General features: G+C 39.1%; 1 protein-coding gene across 2 annotated transcripts in view; it reads left to right on the forward strand.

Annotated features, from left to right (window-relative positions):
• The window catches only part of LOC121887649 (zinc transporter ZIP11-like), a 132,890-nt gene that overhangs the window by 35,065 nt on the left and 78,514 nt on the right, over positions 1–19,311 (forward strand). The gene's annotated exons all lie outside the window — the stretch shown is intronic.

The raw sequence follows: 19,311 nt of genomic DNA on the forward strand, positions 1-19,311 counted from the left end.
AAGTAGTTGGAGGTGTGCTAGTCATCTGCATCACTGTGTCTGTGTCTGCTTGTACTATTCCTTCCTGAATTATTTCTAACTGCTCCGCTGAACAAAGAGCTCCAAATATGTCCATATGTTTTTTAGCACCGCTAACAAAGCTCTGCTTATTCAGTGAGGAACATGTTTCATTTCCTGTAAATTCTTCACAATAAAAGTCTCCAATTATTTAGTCATTTAAAAGCTGTTAATATGAAGCAGCAAAAGCAGGAAATATTGGGTTTTCATCAGCTATAACTTAACATGACTCTGATGCTTGCTGCCCCTCAGGAGGCCTCTGGAAAGCTGGCCAATCAGAACAGAGTGGGCTCATTGGGAAGGGGGCCTTAAAGAGACAGGAGCTAAGATATTAGAGACAGAGGCTGAACTGAGGGGCTGCATAAAGGGCCAGTATGATAAATAAAGAGCTTTTTGGGCTGTGAATCGTGCAAAGGTACTCTAGTAGAGTCCCAGAATAAAGATATAGAGCTGTAAATGAGCATCATAGGTCTGCTTTAAGTTCTTATCTTTAAACTCCAGTGGGTAGATAGATTATGAGCTGGAGAATTGAAAGCCATAAATCTCCACACCTGGAAAAGTAATTGCTCAGTAATTGATTTTGTTTGTTTGACCTCAAACATCAACCTCAAATTTTGTGGTGCTTTTCCTTTACTATAAATGTCTCCATTATAATGTCAGAAATTGCAGTATTTTAACATCTAAATCAAAGTGAACAAAAAGCACCAGATTAAATGTGCCTCTGCAATGAGGGTTTATCAATGCACTAAGTACAGAAGGGACAGGCAGTTGAACATTAATGTTAGAATGTGATTATTTGTTTTCAACTATTCACATTAGTCACACTATTCATCTTAATGACTGTGGCAATCAGAGTGGTGCATGATTAAAATAACTTCACAAGTGGAGAGGAAGGGGCAAACTGTATCTGAGTGACAGGGAACAAATGACACCACAAATGTGCTATGCTGCCTGGAGCTTTGTTTGAGTTCATTTGTGCATCCTGGAGCAATTCCCGGAGTTATGTAACTGCTATGTGGGATTATATGCTGCTCTTCATTCTGCGCATTACTTTGAACAAACAATTTGTTTCTGCATATTTGGTCTGAAACAGGCGTAAGACTAGAGCGTGTCGTATATTATACATATTATAATGCCCTCTTAGACAGATTTGTGATTTTGGGTATATAAATAAAATTGGCCTAACTTGACTTGAATACACTAGTCTTTTCACCACATAACAGTAAGGCTCTAGCTGCATTCACATTTTGTGTGTATTTTAGTTAAAAGGCTATAAAGAAGTCCTTAATTCAACTTTCCTGAAAATCTGGTCGTCCCAGTTTCTGGCTTTCATTTGTCCATCGAATGAAGTCAGAAAAAGAACAGATAAAGAGGTGCCAAGCAGGATGAAGTGGTTTTAGGAAGCAAAAGTACTGCACCTTTAGAAGAATAGATAGTGTGAGAGGAATAGTAGAGGGAACAAGGAGAGTAATGGATATACCCTGTTCCATTTACACTTATATTTTTCAAACTCTCACTTGTGTTCCTTGAATAATATGTGTGAAGATACAATGTCTGCATGCATTTGCAGAGACTGTGATGGATCTGCTCGCACTTAAATGAAATATAGCGCTTCACCTTACCAGCTACATCACCATAACAGTCGTCAGGGCAAAGGAAGAGTTGGCAGCCTGTGATGGCAGCATTGCATCATGGTATACAGTACATCACCAGATCTGTATTCCCTCTCCATAGTATACAGGAGTTACTTAGCCAAGTGGACAGTAGTAACAATGACCCTGAGCACAGCAAACACATGACATGTTCACTGTTTACCTTGTCTGGGGGATGGTTGTCTTATACTGGAGTGACTGACTGCAATGTTTAGTCATGGTTACCCAGGGTGAAAGTCTCAACCGTTGGGACTCTGTAAGTGGGACACAGCTGTTGTAAAATAACATCAAACCTACTTTGTCTTCAAATTCTGTAGCCTTTACTCCATCAGTTTGCTTCGACTGGCAAGGTGCAGGTACTTGACTGTAAAAGCTGATGCACCCCTTCAGTCTCTTGTTGACAGGTGCGTAGGAGGAAATGTCCACAGGCAAGAGAGGAGAGAACTCCTGCGCACTGTCTTTTTACTTGCAATAAACTTAATTAGAGATACAATGTTTCGGTCTTGAGACCTTCATCAGGTAAAGCTGAGGAATAAAGAACATTCCAGACAGATATAGCAACCACCTCCTCAGGTGCACATAACACTCTAACAAAAACTTTACGATGAACTTTTAAGCACCAGCAATAAAAACAAGAAGAAGTTCTCTGTCACATGCATGACTATATATTCTCCCAATTCACATGTCATTAAGTCAATTTTTAAAAAGCACTGGCACCTACCTGATTGACACCTACCTTTCCAGACATTTGAACTTCATATTACATCTGCCAGTCTAGTTTTAAGTCCTTTAATGACTCATTGCTGGTTACACAAGAAGAAAACAGAATCATATTAAAAGTTAAACATGTAGAAGCTGATGGAAAGTTTAGAAAATAACAGATTAAAAGAGTGGATAGTTATAAGATGGGTTTGAATTTTTCAAGTACTTTTTTCAATACTCACATGCCATACACTTTATGTGTTGAAAGAGTTATTGGTTGCTTAGTCGTGCCATCCCCAAATTCCCCAGTTCTCGAGATATCTTCTTTCTACAGTTCAGATGCATTCTGAAAAATTACTAAAAATTCTGCAAGTCAAAGTTAGCCAAATTAAGTGGGTATCTTTGTGCAGGCAGTTGTGTGTAGGTTTATTGTGGTGTTTTGTCCTGGCAACTGCTCCCTCTCCACTGCCACTCAATATGGCTAACTCAGACCGATGAAGCCTCATATTAGCTTTGCTCGAACTTTAGAGTGCATTTTTGAACGTTCTCACAGAACGGGGACTGTGGATTTTGTCCTCCATGTCTAACAATCTAGTTGCTCTTGAAAGGTATCTCTTCACGTCCAGTATGGAAACAAGGATTGACTACAGGGACTCTTTCAACTTACATATGGCACAACAGTATTGTACTGAGGCAGATTCAAAAATTAACCCATCCTTTTAAGGAGGAGAATCCTGTTTTATCCTGCTTTTTACAAATGTGAATAGTTTTCTCTTCTAACTGTGGCAGTCAAGTCCAGGATCATCCTCCTTGTCTCCTGCTCTAACATCAGGAAACTTGCCTGTCTTCACCTGCTCAGACGAAGATGTCAGCAGGACTCCTGAGTCATGAACGTGATCCCTGCTGAGCTGAGTGGATTTGTAGTCCAACCCTTGATGATGTTCTACTGATAAATGTGTAATTCAGGGTTAGTCAAAGTTAGAGCCTTTTGTTTTGTACCTTGTGCCAGGTTCATGTAAAAGAGTGAGTGTGTGTGTGTGTGGTTTCCACTGTCATGATCCTGTATTATGTAGTGTGTGATTTCAAAAGTTCTTTTCATTATATATAATTTATGACTTTAGTTGAGTCCCGCTGGAGCCATACACACACACACAAGGCGTGTCATTGCGTAAACATCACAGCCATCTGGGAAGCCATCTTTAATGAAGTGAGAAAGGAACATGCACAAAGTCTTTGTCTGTTTGTGTCGCTCCCTCTCACACACAAATTGGAGAAGGGTGGTGAACAGACATGGCCTTGTTACCTTTCCTTGTTGCCTCCCTCCCACCTCTGCTGTCAAACAGCCTCCCTCAATCTCAGAGGGTCCCAGTCCTATTCTTGTTCTGACAGTACACACAGCACCTTATTACACCTCCACACAAAAGAGCCTAGCTGATTTTTTTTACATTATTTTGCATTCAAAATGAGATATAATCAGCCTTCTGCTTGTTCACAGTGCACCATTATGTCACTGCATAATGAAGGAAATATGGCTGTTAGGAGATGTAAGACTCTGGTCCTGTTGTTTTTTAACCCTTCTATGTCACTGTGATTAAAACACTCCTTCAACGTAGTAATGATTTACTAAGGCTTGATGAATAATGATTGTCTGAGACAAACAATAGAGGACATTTGATCATGCAGATTCTTGATTTTTATTGTTCAGTTCATTGTTCAGTTGTCTTCTTTCTTGGAGGGAACGTTAATCTGTCTTGGGTATTTCAATACCTCGCAGAACATGATTAAATACTGCACCAAGCAATATTTTTATGTACGAAAAATTCAAATTTTCCAAATAGGGTGAGTGAATAACATCTCAGTGGCAGTATCAGCTTGGAATTTAGACTTAGAGGATTGTTAAACTCACATAAAAATGGTGCCAGACTATATCCTTACTTATAAAGGCAATACTTAAACTCAAGAAGTTATTCCAAACAAGTCTGACAACCTTTTGACCTGAAGGGAGTAATCTGTGATCACTGCCTGGATTTTTATCGTACTTGTTCTCTCCCTTACAGATTGCAATGAGCTCTCCTGTCTCCCCCTAGACTGTTATATGGCTGACACTGGGAGTCTTACTACGATAGATAAGGGTGCTGAGAGACACTCCAGCTATCTGAATGGCTGGTGTGTCTGACTTCCTACTAAATCAAATTGTGCTTTAATAAGGTGGGATATGCAATCTGATGAGCTCTGTTCAGCACACAGCCTTGTAGTATTATGGGTGTTTGCATATTTAACACGGATGGCCCCAGTGGGAATGAAACTTGTAAGCCCTGCAGCATTAGTGCCACACTGAGCTCCATAGCACCTTTCTCAGCACCCGTGGGGCTGCATCCTTGTGTGGGTGTGTGAGCATTTGCAGAGTTTAGATTCAGGCAGTTACAGATGTGCAGCAGCAGAGACTGTAATGTGAATATGGGAATGAATATATGAATGCATGAAATTACAGAATCAGACACAGGTGCTCTGTTCTATATATTGCTGATTGTGATGATTTGTCCCAGGTTTTTTAACAATAAATACTGTAGATTGAGCTTGATTCAGAATCAAAAGGATTTTGGGCTAGGTAGGATCTTTGATACATTTGAGACTGTCCTCCCAAGAAAAAACAACCGCATCAGTTGTTTCAACAAATACCCCAAAACGACGTGTTAACATTCAAGTGATAAAGATGTCAAGCATCCGTAGGGATTATGTTTCTTGTCTGTCAGAAGAAAAGGAGGAAAATGTGATATCGTTGTATAGCCACAAAATTTGCAGTTGGATGAGGTCAGGGTGGATGACTGGGTCAACAAGATGTGGGAATTTGACGATGTAGAACACCGTTCCTACTAACAGGTTTCTTTGATTCATGGCCACGATCATTACCTCAATCCTAACCTTAATCCCAAGGCTGTAGTGGTTAAAAAAAGGTTGGGTGAACCCTACCTTACCCATCTCTGTCTCCTCTCTCCATATCATTTCCATCACCTTCTGCAAATGTTAAAGCTGCTTTTTTCCCTGGCTACATGCAAATCAGGGTCAACCCCACTACAGTCAAATAGCTTGGTGTTAATGCACCTGAAGCTGTTTGATAAAGGCCAAAAATGCTAACTTGTACACTTAAGCAGTTTAGTAGCCGTAACATCTAGCTAGCTAACAATTAGTGCACAAACAATACACAAGCACAAAGTCATGGACGAATCACATTTCATTGATCTGTTTTGAGTGCTTTTTGGATGGATTTACATTTGGATGGAGATTCGATAGCTATCCAATCAGCCCAAGACATATAAAGTGTAAATGAGGTCCAAGTTTTTTTTTAACCCAAACCATGATCTTTCCTTAAACCTATCCAAGTCATCTTTGCGCCCTAAGACCAGAAAACAGTTTTGTAAAAGTTTTTGAAGGCATGACATATGATCAGATGTCACATCAGAAACACTTATACGGTGTATGTCATGCTGGATAGCAGTCACAAATTATATTTTTATCATTTAGTTTGGAAGATCTATTGGACATTTTTCTTGTTTCTTGTGGAAATTGAAATGTCTTTGTTTATTCACACTTGCACAGGTGCACTCACATGCTGATATTTGCGTAATTCCATTAGTCAATTAAGTGGACAGTTTCTAATCAAGAAGAATGAAAACTCAGCGGAAAACCTCTGAGTGCACCTGTCACAAACCTGTTACCACTAATATTCCAATTAATGTTCAAAGCTTTTACGAATGCAGCATACATAAACACACATACACACTATTGAGACAACTTGAAAGCACTTTCCCGGCTCAGTGCCATTTTTTATTATTGTACTTTTTTATTTTCCTTGTTTTTTAGGCCATGTTTTTGTGATTGGCCAGGCCTTTCATCTTTTTTTGTGTGTATGCTTATCCATTCAGTAGAGTCCGCTCTGGCTCTTGCTCTTCGACTCACTTGTCCACCTGCCTGTTTGAAGTGAAGCCGGTATAATTGCATATCTGAACTGTCATTACTCTCTGTTGCCCCTTAATACGTCATCAGTGTCCTGGCTTCCAGTGTTGTGCATAGTGGAGCACAGTGACCGTTTAATGAGTACACGTTGCCTCTCTCTGCTCCGTCTAGTTCATTTGTTATCTCCTCAGTGCTGTAGAGATTTATTTTGGCCTGTGAATAAGTAATGTCCTCCTTATCTGAGGCGTCTGGCTGGGCTGTACAGCTCCTCTCTGTGTGTGTGTATGTTTAATGAATGATGCTGGTGACACACTGATACGCTATCTTGTCAGTGTTTAGGGATAAAAGGAGAAACAAGGATGCTGAATGTTCTTTAGAGGCATTTTATAGCATCAGAAAACACTGAAGGAGGTTTGAAGGAGTATCATTTTAGCTACATGTCCATCAGGAGAATTGATTGCTGCTGATTGTAATTTTTATTTCTCAATAGATATAATGTGTGTTGCATGCCTTCACAATCCTGAAGGCAGAATGTGTTTTTTGCTCCTAAGAAATCAATCATATTTTTAGTTATTTTAAAGAAGGAGCCATGACTCAACATGACTCTTCTGATATGCTGCTTAGAGCTGCTGGCTGCAAAAGAGGTGTAAGACTAAAAGCGGTAAGGGACTTGCCTTGTGTCACTTTAAAGCTATAATTGTTGAGATTTTCATATACTCAAACCCTCTTTTTGATGCTATTGGTGGTCACATTCTTTTCAGCAGCAGCCATTCAATGTATTTACATTCTACAGTTACTTCTCTATGTAGTAGTTTGCATTGTTAGTGGTCCACTATTCCCACACTGGATTCAAATTAAGAGATTTACAGAAACATCACACAGTATACATATGATCCATTGTTACTGTTTTTAATTTTATCGTATTGATATCAGCCTCACTGTTCACTTTCTAATCACTGTATCAGAGCTGTATTAAGTTACTACTCATGCAAACCCAAACCGTCACTTGAAACACATTGCATTTATCACAGCTGTTAGCGCTGGCAATGCATCTACAGCCAAACACATGATCATTTTGGGTATTTTTTGTCACTGGACCAGTTTTAAATTTTATAGGGAGCAGCAACAGTGAGCTGTGAGATGAAGAGCTGCAGGTGACAGGCTGCACATCTCCTACTTCTCAGCAAGGTAACCAATTTCACTGTGTACTGCTGTTGTGTGGAAAACTACTTGCTCCGTGTGTTTGGCTGAGCTGTAAACAGCCAGTTGAACAGTCAGTTGCTCTTCTGACACGGTGGCTGCTCAGGGAGTGTTTGCTGTAGTATTAAACTGGACTTGCTGTTACCATAAGTGACCACAGATGTTGCCAAGGCCTGTAATATAAAAGATTATAACTTAAGTTTATGATTCTGTCTTTTAAGGCCACTTGTAACTACTTTTAAAAATGCTTTAAATTACAGGTGCTAGGGAACTAAATCGTTAATAAAGTAAATATTTTAAAAGCTAAAAAATTACATTGAGAACCTTTTGTCTTTACTTCTAAAATTCACCAAAAAGATTAGACAAATATATATCCAAAACATGTAGCCACTGAACTGAATATGAGATTTGAACAACATATTTTACAGATACATTTACTCTCACTGATATCATGTAGGATGGAGCCTACAGTACATGCAGCAGTTTTACAAACTCCGTTTTTCATTTGCTTGAATTATCAAGAAAATAAACAGAAAATTACAGAAAACATTGTATACTATAGCTCCTAAACAAAATAAGATAATGTCATTTTAAGTTAATTTCATAGCAAACACATTACACTACAAAACTTATTATAACATAATTTTTTACTTCAAAGCTATTTAAACTAAGATTTAAGGATTAAATCTATGTTGCAGAAAATAAAATTGGCCTCTCAGGTGTAATGCCCCACTGCTGGAGTCTGGGGGATTCAGATTTGGCAGCTCTCTCGGGACTGACAAAAGACTGCCTGATTGAAACAGCATCTATGGTATTGTACAGTCACGCATTGACTACCTGCCTAGTCATGGTGAGCTAATCCATTCATCACATGTGTGAGTGTGTCTCTTGACTGTGTGGGTGTGTGTCCTGGCGTTATTCCCTGTTGCTGCGTCTCCATCGATCAGGTCGGCCACCTCTCCCATTTCCCCTCTAATGGTTCTATTCTGGTCGTATGCTTTCCCCACATGCACCTCTCCTCATCGCTTTATTCCCCCCACATTCTGAACGTCACGGTGCCGCATGCAGCATTTTAACATCAATCCAACAGTCCATACATACTGTAATTATCACAGTAACTTTAAAATATTAGTGTCATTTCACAAACAGGACTGTCAGTGAGAAGATTTCACCAGCCTCTACCTGACATTTTACATAATGTGATTTGACGTGACACAGAGTTGTGTCATGGCAAATAAGTTATGCTATTCATCACCTGGAAAGATAATTAAACAATATTCCTTTTCACTTCATTGAAATACAAAGCAATACCAGAGACATAGAGGACTTCTCAGGCATCTCTTTTGCTTATTACTACAGGGGTTGTTTATGGCTGGAGGAAGAGTTGCACAATTCTTCTTATTAAAATCCTGTTTATGATCCATACCTCTGTGCAATCTCAATCTCAAAAGTTGTCTGCAGCGCATTTGAATTAGCAGAGGAGATTGGTTGCATCAGATCAAGTACTCCCATTTTTTCTCAAAGTTGAGAGCATGTTTTTGCTCATGTTGCAGCATTGCACAGTAATGCACACATTTATACAATACAACCACCTGTAAATTCACCCCAGTGTGCAATTTAATGAGCCCATCAAGGCCACGGAAACTACCAGAAAACCCATGCTGGCCAACCACACAAACACACTAGTCTTATACTATGCATCTCAATAACCAACAAGCTCTCATGGGCACAAGACATTAGTGAAGCAATATATTATTAGAGAACTAGAAATTGCCAGAGAAATTTGTAATCTTAATCCCTAGTTAGAGATGTGAAGGTGAATGTGGGAGCGGCATCACGCATAACCTGTGCATTTGGGCTACCATGGTGGGAAAACTATAGACACATATACCCCCATTTACACCATCTGTATCACGATACGTTATCTGTGGATAAGGGAAAACACATGTTAATGCAAAGCGTAAATGCACTCAGAACGTATTGTGATCGGAATGCGATTGGATCAGCCAGAACAAATTCGGTGGTGGTCAGGCTCGCATTGTGATTGGATCTCAGCCAGGTGTAAATGCAATCCGTAAAGCGTGACTACATTCATAAGAAAAAAAAACAAAACGTCCCAGTAAGTTGAAAGGTCCAATCACAATGCGGGCACAGATGAGAAAACAAGAACGCATTTTAATACCAGGTGTAAATGCAAAGACCCGCTGATCGGATGTCATTATCCAGATAATGTATCCAGATACAGATCACGTGTTAATACCAGGTGTAAATGGGGTCATAATGAGCACCAAATACTTTTAACATCTGCACAGTCAGGTTTTTTATATGACTGAGCTCACCCAGTACACATAACATACCATGTTAACTGCAGAGTGTGAAAGAAATTGATTTTGAAGCTTAAATAAACATTTCAGGTTGGAGTTATGAGCTGGATGTGTAATGTGTTATGCAGCTAGTGGTGGCAGTGATGAAAATGGAAGGTTCTCCAATCGATTTCCAGTGTGGACAAGGTGTACTGTTGAGATTGTGTTGGATTATGAATTTATTTAAAACCATGCTGAAAATCTAACATTTTTAAAAACCTTAAAATTGATTTAATTCAGTTTTTCTTTGTCTGAAACTGGAAATTCAACTACTGTAGTAGCAACTCTTGTCTTGCTTTATGATTGTTGATGAACAGCATGCTACATGTTGCTTCTAAAGGAAGCACTTTTCCAGCAGGTTTCCTCATTACCTTGTGTGTGCATCTGTGTCTGCATTTCTGTGTGTGCAGGTGCGTGTTTGTGCACATGGCCATCTGCGACTGTGGTCCAGATTTAGATACAAGAAGAGCATGCAGAGCATTTTAGTCAGCTTGCACATAATTAGCGTTTGATTTGCAATGGCAGCAGCTAATTATGCAATCAGCGACTGGGACTTCCTGTACCACAGGGTGATTGCTGGTCTTTAAAGATGCAGTTCAGTCACAGTACTCAGCCAGCTCAGAAGAGCTTTGACTGTGTATTGATTTTTCTCTTCAAGACAACATTCAGGTGATACGAAATACTCCGCTGTTGTACATTTAAAAGGTGGCTGGTAAAATATGGCAGTTTCTTCTTTCAGAAAATGGCTAATAGTCACAAGATTTCACAGAGCCAAAAGGTATCAAATGTCCATAGAAGCTCCCCAATTCCAGACAAAGTCTAGACTGAACTATCTCAACAATTATAGGATGGACAGCAGGTCAACATTTTCAATTATCAAGTGAAATATTTCAACATCTACCACATGGACTGGCCCAAACTTTTGTACAGACATTCATGGTTCCCAGACAATGTATCCTAATGACTTTGTTGATCCCCTGACTTTTCCCCTAGCGCCACCATGAGGTTAATATTTGTGGTGAAAAGTGAAATAAAGTTGGGCACACTCTTCCTCTTTACTCTTCCTCTAGTGCTAAACTAAGATGGTTAGCATTATACCTATGTTAGCCTTTAGTGCAAATCACTGTGCCTAAGTACAACTTTACAGAGCCGCTATCAAGGCTGTAGACGGTATCGAGGCGTTCAAGTCAAAAGGCAAAAATTCAATGGAAGTCGTTTATCATTTGCCTTTAAAAATGAAAATTGAGTTGCAAGTCGTCTTTGTTTTTTGTCACCTCTATTGTGTCTATTGTGATGTAATTCTGACTCAAGGCCAAAGCATGTGAGTTTAGTCCGTACTTTTGTAGTCAGATGTGTTTGTGTTTTATGCAATGATTTATGATTCAATGTACCTCAGTTGGATACGGTATTTTATGGTGTGCTTTGTCTGCACTTTGTCTGAAATAACAAGGAAATAAAAGTTTCTTTTAGACACTTTTCGATGCACCTGCACTAGTTGATCCTTCTGTTTGGAGACAGAGAAATTTACATACAAATCTAAGCCATTGCAAATTGCAAAAACAAGCATTATTTCTTCCGGTTCTTTGTGTGATTCTCTCTTGAATGCATAATAACATAATGACAGAAGACAGGTAAATTGCACTTCAGGTGCGTGGGTCTGTTTGACAAATAAAGCACACTTGTCCGGGTGCAGAATGCGTCTGAAGAGAGGCGCGGAGGGCCTGGCGAATGTCGTCCTGTCGCTCTCAGGGTGAAAGGGTGCGTCAGCAGAGGATGATGCTAGTCAATGCATTAGTAATGGCCCTTTGCCTCACATCAAGACCACCTCTCAGTGTGCTCACGTCATTAGACTGCAGCTCTTTTCTCCTGCTGTGCCTGTGTGTGTGTGCGTGTGTGTGTGTGTGTGTGTGTGTGTGTGAGAGAGAGACAGAGTGAAAGATAGAGAGAGAAAGAAGAGATGGTGATTGATAGGAGCTAATTGTTACTATAAAGCAATTGATTTGCTACTTTTCACTCCTCAGTTTCATTGGCACTTTTGATAGAAGCCAGTTATAACAACAACTTATTGTGATAAATAATAAAAATGAGTTTTCAGTTTCTGAGGCAACTTGAAAATCTTATCATTGGCAGGTACTGTATTAAAGACTTAAAATGTAATAAAATAGCCCTTAAGTGTCTCACAATATCAATATAATAAATCACTGGATCACATCCTCACAGTTGAAACAAGTAAGAAACATTGCTGCCTTTAAATGCAGTTATTGCTTCTTAATGTGATATATTAATATTATATCAACAGGAATAAGAGATGATGAAATTTAAAAGCATTATTGAATGACGCGCTGTGGTGTCATTCCTTATTTAAAGAAATGGAAGGGAAGACCAGCAGGACGTTGCCACCTGTAGTTTTGTGTAATTATTTGAAACTTTATCTCATTCTAACATTTGATATATGAGATAATAATGTTTTCCGCTTGTATATTTCTACATGATTTTCTCTGGTGTCATACAGGGGCTCTTAAGTACATCCTGTGTTTGTTTATTGGAGAAATGATCGCTTGTGTGTAAAGTTGTGGGTGTTCGAGAGCGAGACGTGTAATTATACAAGACATATTGGATTGCGCTGGAGAGTCAACTACAGATGAGAAATGAAACGGCTAATGAGATGCTTCACCCTAAAGTGTATGAACTGTAAATAAGCACTTGATTTGAGATTTAAGGCTGTCTCTCAAGTATGGCGTTAAGTTAACTTTGCCAACATCATACAATATTCAGATGTCATGGGTTATTCATCATATTTTTTCACGTCAAAACACATGCCAACTTAGATTTTAGCCATGTTTCAGTACTTGTACTTGGCGTAATAAAATGGCAAGAAGGCATTCCTGCTTGCATCATCTGTCTCTGAGTGAGGTCCACTTTTTTAGGAGTGAAGCATAATTGTTATACATTATAGATGCAGGTTCTCTAACAGGGCACGTCAAGCTGCTTTTGCTGGAGAAATGAGACAAGGAATGCAACTCACTGAAGTGGCTGTGACACATGCTGGTTTTGTTCTTGTTGAAAGAGATTTGTAAAATTAGCTTGAGAGGTGACAGGAGTTAACCTTATCAACATACTGTGTGGAAACGTTTTTTTTTTTTACAGGTGTTATGAATTGACTTTTATTCCATGATTGCAATTAGGTGGAACAGCTGTGCCAGGATACTCCAGATTTGCACTCATACTGACACCATTCATTGTTATTTTCAGTACATTATAACTCGCTGGTGCTGAGGAAGAGAGGAAAAAGGTAGCTGGCTGGTGACAGGAGCATTGTGTTTCTTTGGATAATTCCAAGCAACATCTTTAAACCATGTCCATGCTAATGTGGATGAGTTGGAGAAGGCAGTTCATATGTTGAATGTTTTCTCTCTATAGTGGTGCATTGTGATGTTTTGGAAAAGTTTACCATTTACACTGAAGTGCCTGTAAAGACCTATGGCGTGTAGCAAACTAAGAAAAGTGTGGCATATAAGAATACATGGCTGATGAACATATTACAAGTGTTTTCGCTGACATTATTTGCATCAGAAAATGACAATACAGTGATGACATTTAAATCCCTTATACTCATGCAGGCAAAGGAAACAGAAAGAAATGTGTCCACATGAGAGCTGTGTTCATATGAGAGCTGTATTTTTTGGGTATACTGGAACACGAAATAAGCAGTCTTAAAGATAATTTGCTGGAACTGAAGGGCAACACACACCGACAGCGGATGACGCACATCGAAAGACCCATGACTATGTAAGCCCACACATCAGCAGAGTGAAAGGTGTGTAATTGTTGGTTGTAGCTGTGTCAAGATATATGAATATCATGTAAAAAGAAAACTTGACATATTTGCCCTCTGATTCACCACATACTGTATCTGCCACTGTACTGACTACTCTTCTCTTTCTATCTTGTGTCTGTGCTGTGGGGGTTCATATGACTTGATGCTACACAACACGGTGTTAGTTGACTTTCAACAAGTTGGATTCTATACATTTCTAGCAAATCATAATACAATGACCATATTCTTTTACTATATGACATACATCATATGTCATTTTTTTCTGTCCAATCCAATCCAGACTTGTTCATTTTTGGTGTTCAAGAACACTAACTTAATGTAAATTTTCATGGATTTTCCTTGTTAGATAACCTGTGGTTCTGGCTGCTCCAAAGGGGAAAAGATGAGAGACACGTTCATCAATAAATGCATTTTCACAATCTCAGATTAGTCTCTCATTACCTCAGTGTACTGAATGCAGATGAGCACATGTGTAAGTTATCAAGAGTGTTCTTGAACCTTGCAGCATAAGCCACATTCACTGGTATACAGGATGTGGATGATTTGCTCCCGGTGGGTAATGGCAGTGATGCCTGCAGTGAATATGTGTGTGTGTGTGTGTACTGCGGCAGTTAGTGTTTTCCCAGCGGTTAGATCCTGACAGGCTTTGCAGGTAGCGAAGGTCCAGCAGAGCACCATGATTCATGCAGCCAACAGCGGTTCTCCACCTCATTTATTCACCACATGGACACAAAGCTCATGCTCCATACTGAATATCACATGACAAAAGGCATGCCAGCCACTGTGTGTGTGTGTGTGTGTGTGTGTGCGCAGGGGTGGGTGTGTTTTTCCTACTGGGTTGGCTGCTGTACGGCTTACCTATGAATAATCATTCCCCTTTGAAATGTCACCTTCCAAACTCAGTGGCCCCAAGTGGATCACCATAGAGGGGCTGCAGTGACTATGTGCATGTGTGTGTGTGTGTGTGTGTGTGTGTGCATATATGAGCCCAAGAGTAAGAGAGGGTGAAAGACCTATACAGGTATAAATTGTGGTGTGGAGAGAGAAATCAAGGTTCGAGCTGAAACACTAGAGATAGAGATGTAACGAATGAGACAGGCTTCTTAAGGGTATGTGTATTTATGTGTGGTTGTGTGTGTCTCTGTGTGTGGAAACAAGGTGATAGCATCTCCATAACCCTTGTAACAATCTCTATATTCTCACTCACGTCTCTGAGGGGACCGTGTCACCATGGAAACGTCATTTGAAATCCATAGTCCCTCTCTGGTGTCGGCTTATTGATGCAGAGAGCTTGGTCTTTAAAAGCAAGCTCTCAAACATCCAACTAATAAAAATACATTATAATTTACAATGCTAATATAAAAATGTGTACTTTAAATTACTTCAATACTCCAGGGGTGCCTGAAACTATGGATGTTCTATTCCAAACTAAGATAAACCTTTATTTATGATTAAATATGTACTTGGATGAGGTTTTGCCAATTCATCTCAGTTCATTTTCCTAGATGCAGGCTCCATTAGCATAACATTTCCAACTGTAGTCTTGGTGGAAGTTGCTGCACATTTCTGAAAAGTTTCTTGAATGTTTCTTGGATCACTTTCATGATTTCTGTTCCATCAAGTTGGATCAAATCACAAACTGTAAATCCTGGACCTGGCTAAACACTCTGCTAGAGTAGAGTACATTATGTCCACCTCTCTTCCTCTGTCAGTATCTAATCCCTCACTCACTCCAGTCTTATGAAACATTTTAGTTTTTTTCTCAGCTTTAACAGCATACAGCTAAGCTTCAGAGTATTAACAATAGGAAGAAATATCAAACTCCTAAAAGCAGTCCCATATTCAACATCTTATTTTAACATGTATATTTGAATTTATGGCTGCAACTAACAGTTATTTTCCTTATCAATTCATCTGTTGATTTTAATCTCTATTAAATCATTACTCTATTAACTGATCATTCATTCACTCATTTAGCCTTTATAACATGTCAGAAAACTGAATAAAAGCCCAGCACAATTTCCTAAAGCCCAAGATGAAGTCTTCAAATGTTGTTTTGTCCGACCAACAAACCAAACCAGCCAAAGATGTTCTTCTTATTCTATTTACAATGATATACAATAGCGAAAACTGGCACATCCTCACAACTGAGAAGCTGAAAGCAGTTAATTTTTTGGCATTTTTGCTTGAAAAATGACTTAATGTGTCAGCCAGATCTTAATTGTTCCGTAACATAGTACATAGAAACCACAGACACACAAGACAAAACAACTGAACCTCACTTTCCAACCCTACCACCAGCAACAGGACAAGAAAACATTTTGGAGCAATATAAAGCACAGAGAAGGGCATGAATAATGATAAAAAAAAAAAAACATAACAAATACAGCACCATACTTAAAATGTTCTATTCCCCACCCCTCTCCTCACTCTCTGTTACATCCTTCAGCTTCCTGATACTGCACAATTCCAAATGTGAATGTGGTCCATAATTGGACATTCCCACAAACAGGGTCTTTTCAATCCCCTGAGGTACATAATTTCAAAAGAACTCTGTATTTGAATACATTTCTTTTAGTTCCACCCATGACTGCACCCTCCCAAAGGAAAATACCCTTAACATTTCACTACCCCACTATCATTACTTTATTACTGTTATCGTAGGGGACACAGACCCCATTTCAATAATATATATTTTCTTGCAAGTAACTTCTTTTGGAAGTTAACTTATGAATACTGAGGAGGAGAATAGGATAGGGATGAAAAGGGAAAGGAATGAGAAGAGATGAAAACCTTTAGTTTGGTGGAAAATTAAATTCATTTCTGCTGAAATACACTTACAACACAATTTATTTACAGCACAAGACCAAAAATAGTGTGTATAACTTTAGTGCTCACTGGAGAAACCTGGTAATCAAATCTGATGAATATTTAAGGCATAATATGAAGTCTCTGAAAAATCCTAAACTGTGAGCCTCACTGTTTTACATTACTGCTTGACAAGACTACCATCCCCTGTCCCCTTCAGTAGCGTGCTTGATCCAAACTGATATATACTGTGTGTGTGTGTGTGTGTATATATATATACACACACTAAAATGTATAGTCTGTGTCGTCCACTGCATTTACTGCACTGTAAACTCATAATTTAAATTTCCTCTATCTATCTCTATCTCTGAAACCAACACAATATCATCAGCATATAGCAAAATACTGAAGTTCAAATCATCAATCAATATGCGTACATGAGCTCACTTGATTTCTCGGACTAGGTTATTTACATGAAGAGCATTAAGAGGGGAGAGAACATCTCCCTGTTTCACCCCAAATGTAGTAGGAAACCAGCCAGTCCTGAAACGAATTTAACTGCAAACTTGCAACTGGGTCTTTGCAAAAGATAAATAGCAAATTTATCAAATGTGTAGCTTTACTCTAATTATTATTCTATCCTCTGTCTCTCTTCCAAATATGCTCAACATCATATTAAATTAAAACTAAGTAATAGCTTTTTAAATTATACTAAAATTTATTCACATTAAACTAAAACAACAACACAATGTCTTAGTTGTCTGTGTATTTATATAAAGTGTATTTTTGTATGATTTTATACCATATGTTTTAATTCTGGTGACCTGTGAAGTCAAACAGCTCTCTTGCCTCTGGTTAACATCAAGCACTATTAAGTGCTTCATTAGTTTTGAGGTGTTGGCAGTCTTGACAGTTATTTTCCTGTCACCAATATTGCACCCAACACCGTTCCTGTCAATTCAATACACTGTTCATGCAGAACTGTTTACTTCCAGACAGCCAAGAGATTAAGCTATAGTGACGTCCGGACAGGATTCTTTTTTTCACCTCTGGCAAGCAGTTACTTGCACCATGCACCATTCAAGTATCAAAATTTAGCACCCAGTGAATGTTTTTACATATTTAAGTAGTTGGCAGTATCAGTGTGACTCAACAGTTCTGCATGCAAGTTTGCACGCTTTTGAGACTATTCCACATGCCACCGCAGGACATAGGTTCTCTGTGGTAGATACCGTTCCTCTCTGGACAGGAAGGTTGCCCTGCGGCCCACACAGACACACACACACAGACACGTCCACACAACCACACAGATGCTCTGAGTGAATGACTTAGCAGTGCTTTGATGGTAAGGTATTGTCAGATCAAAGCTGTCCTCAAGGTCTCTTCACTCAGGGAATACTTGCCCCATGCTCTTCTCTGCAACTTGTTATCTTTGATCAGACAAAATGGCCAGCAGGTCGCTGAGTGGCTTAGTCAAGTCACCAAAGAGACTCGCTGAGGACTTAGCACAGAGATGATAGACGCCACGTCTGAGTGGCTTTTGAAAGGCAGCATACCTCTCTTGATAAGCTCTTAGACACTCGCACTAATTGTGTACTGTGAAGTTATGAATGCAGACAGTCACACACACATAAGAGCTTGGTTATATTCATACCCATGCACTTTTCCCTAGGTGTGAATTTCCTACTGCAAATTACCAATAGCAGGGCTGTGAAATGTTGCTTAAATTTTTCAATTAACGGGGTACTTATTAATATTGAAGATGGAAATGAGCCCAGCCACATTTGAATTGAACTGACTGAATTGCTGCTAAACAAGACCTGACGCTGGGCCGTTTGAAGACACATCTTTTAACTGTTTGGAAAGTGCAGTGGAGTTCAAAAGAAAGTACTCTCTGCTCCTAAACTTGGACTGTTAGTTGAAGAGAGGATTTTTTCTTGCAAGACAAAAGGCTATATGTGAGGAAATATTACTGAGATATGAAGACTTTGCTATGAAAAAAGGATGATTTTATTGTTAAAGTTTTGCAAGAAATGGATGCTTGAACTCCCTGGAATGGTGTTACTTGTGATACAGTGCATCATTTGCACTAGTGGGTGTAACTAATAAGTTCAACCAAGAAAGGTATCACACATTTTTCAACTAACCCACCTTTCTACACCATCAGCAAACATGCATCAAACTGCCTCTCTCTCCATCACTAACAGCTCTCTGATTGACACTCGAGCTAAATGCTGCTTATCTAAACAAACAAACCTGGATGCCGCACGTTAAACAAGTCTGTCAGTTAATGTAATTAAACTCTAATTTAATGGATATAATATTAAATTGTCAGTGCACTATATTTTTAAACCTCTAATGACCAACTCTGTAATCATAAAACCGTTTTGAGTTGACGTGAGCACCTGGGAATCTTTACAGTCTCCACCATCCATTCCATTTGAAGTGAACTCTGCACAATCCCTTAAACTGAGCAGACTCTGGACATTTTTATTAATCTTGCACATTGTGTTAACTCTACACCACTATACATTTTAACCAGCCTTTCTGCACAGGCTGGTCCTGACACTGAATGTAAGCTTGATGATTTTGTCCAGTGACAAATCCAAAGAAGCTTATTCCAACAACATGGACACATTTTCAACAGTGATGACAAAATGAGTGAAAGGCAGTGTTACTTTGTACAATTTTACTTAAAAAAGGGGGGGAAATAGGAAGCCGCAGACAGCTAGAATAG

This window comes from Thunnus maccoyii, chromosome 20 (genome assembly GCF_910596095.1).
Source record: "Thunnus maccoyii chromosome 20, fThuMac1.1, whole genome shotgun sequence".
In the NCBI taxonomy this organism is placed as follows: Eukaryota; Metazoa; Chordata; class Actinopteri; order Scombriformes; family Scombridae; genus Thunnus; species Thunnus maccoyii.